Source organism: Manacus vitellinus, unplaced genomic scaffold (assembly GCF_001715985.3).
Source record: "Manacus vitellinus isolate BGI_N305 unplaced genomic scaffold, ASM171598v3 scaffold_102_pilon, whole genome shotgun sequence".
In the NCBI taxonomy this organism is placed as follows: Eukaryota; Metazoa; Chordata; class Aves; order Passeriformes; family Pipridae; genus Manacus; species Manacus vitellinus.
The window spans coordinates 311729-314133 of NW_021938808.1; the positions used below are offsets into that span (position 1 = coordinate 311729).

Consider the following 2405-nt stretch of genomic DNA (forward strand, 5'->3'; position numbering starts at 1 on the left):
TGCGCGGTTTCCACAAGTGGTTGCCCGGCATAAAACCACCCTAAAAGCATTTCGGAACGAGGTCTAGAAACTAAATTATTGATTTCTAACCCCCCCCCTCACGAATAGGAAAGAGAAAAACCCGAGCGAGGAGAGATCGGGGGGGAAAAGGGAGAACAGGAGGTTGAACCCGCGTTCATTTCTTTTTTTTTTTTTCCCGCCCCGTGATTGATGAAAAATGTAACAGGTTCGGGAAGAAATGGCTTTTAAAAATGTCTTTCTGTTTATTACTTCCACGGCTCGCGATCATTTACTCTTGTCCGCACAATATTCAGGCGCAGTCAGTTTAGATGAGATAAATCGTCACGTCATAAAATGGTTTATGCTTAAGTAATGAATCTCCTCTTGCTCAATCTCGCTACACATGCACAGGCTCTCGCATTATCTTATTTAAAAATCACCTCGTAACGGTAGCAATTAGTTCTACATTTCAAAATAAATTGAAATATTGCGAAAGGAAAAAAAAAAAAAAGACATTTAAAATGACGGGCATCTCCGGAATAATATTTTCCTAGAGGAAGGCAAACGTTAAGGTATCGGACAGGAAAGGAGAGGGAGATTTGCACATAACCCGGTGTGGAAAAGCCCCGACACACCGCGGGGCTGAAACCCAAGCCGGTATTCCGGTCGGGAGAGCCGTAAAGCCCCTTAACACTGCAGAACGCAATTAAATACGAGGAGGTTTTATTGCATCGCAACGTCAGCTTCATTTGGGAGTTAAAAAAAGAAATTACAATGAGAGCGCTGCGCTCTGGGTTGGCTTCATTCTTCTTATTATTTTTCTTTTTTTTTTTAATTCCCTCTTTTCTTTTTTTTTCCTTTTTTTTTCTTTAATTTTTTTTCTTTTTTTTTTTCCCACCAACTAATTTCCAGAACCTTAATTCCGAGAACTGCCGCGAACTGCCCTCGCCGAAGAAACCACCCACATAATAATGACCCTGGAGAGCAACGCAAAACCCAACTGGCTTCCACACAAACTTCGCCAAATTACTGGGCTCGCCTCAAGACAGGCAAACTGGCAGGAGATTCTGCGAGGGGGAACAAAATAAAACGCGACAACTGCCCACAAAGGGGTTGGTATTTTTTTAAAGGCGCTCTCTCAAAGCCTCCGTCACCGAGCTACTGCAAACCCCTTCATTCCAAGTCTACTGTCTCCAGGTGACCTTACAGGCTTCATTTTTATCCTCCCCACACCGTTATTTCATTCTTCTTTCTCTTTCTTATTTCCCTTCTTATATTTTCCCCCTCTGATTCCGTTTCTTTTCCTTTCTTTCTCGTATTTTCCCATTTTCTTTCGGTCTTTCTTTCTCTCCTTCTCTCCGTTTCTTTCTCTCCCCTTTCTTCCACCCTCCTTTCTCTCTCCCTTCCCTCTTTCCCTCACCTTTGCGTTACACATTTGCGGGGGGAAACAGCACTGAAAGCGATTTCCACCAGCCCAAATTTCTTCCAGTGCCTCCCTTCTTCACCACCCCACCCTTTTCTTTCTCTCCCCCCCCTCCCTCCCCGGGCAGAAGGAGATGGGGAAGGAACCAGAAAAGGCATCTTGACAAACGCGTTTTCTCGGAGGAAAAAGGAAAAAAAAAAATTAAACGAAGAGAAACGTGCGGTTCCCTTACCTTTTGACGTCCATTTCTGTGGCATAAGGTAAAATATTTAGGGAGGGAGAGACAGCGTTTGCTTATCTGTTAGCTGACAAATATTGTCCCAACCTGAGAGCCGTCGATCGCCTCTCTGACTTGTGAGAGCTTCTTGCATTTCTGTCATTTGCATAGAAAATGGAGTAACTTCCCTCTGTGAAAAATGATCGCCTCCACTCCGTCCAGAATCTCCTCTGCCCTTCCATTATTACTGAGATTCCAAAGCAGCGGGCCAATTAACGGAGGAAAAATTTTTTTTTTCCCTCTTTAAAAAAAATTAACGATAATAATAATAATAATAATAATAATAAAAAAAAAAATCCTATGTAACTGTTCAGCTGCGCGTGTGTGTGCGCGGAGGGTGGGTGCCTCGGCGTGCGTGTGGATGTGTGTTCAGGCGGCCCCCCCCTCCCCTCTCTCCCCTGTTTTAGCCCTATCGAGCTTATACACAAAAGTAAAAAAATGTAAAGAGGCGAGAGCCCTATAGAGGACACTGATCCGACCCAAGGTGCAGCGGACAGAAGAATGGTGCAATATAACCACATGGGAAATAATAAAAAGTTCATGTTCACGGTTAGCAGTCCACATGACCGGCTCTGGCCAATCCCAGAACCCAGCCACTCATAAAGTTCTATCACAAAGTTGTAAATTTTCATAAAACAACAAGGAATTTATTGCATTTCTTCATGACCGGTTTAACAGCAGTCTTTTTCTTAGCCGCCATCTTCT

At 43.7% G+C, this 2405-nt stretch overlaps 1 protein-coding gene across 1 annotated transcript in view; it reads right to left on the reverse strand.

Moving 5' to 3' along the window:
• HOXB6 (homeobox B6) overlaps nt 1–2053 on the reverse strand; it is a 7944-nt gene extending 5891 nt beyond the window's left edge. Inside the window, exon 1 of the mRNA XM_029963450.1 lies at nt 1656–2053. The gene's annotated coding sequence lies outside the window, so the exon portion shown is untranslated. The remainder of the gene's footprint in view (nt 1–1655) is intronic.
• Between the last annotated feature and the right edge of the window lie 352 nt (nt 2054–2405).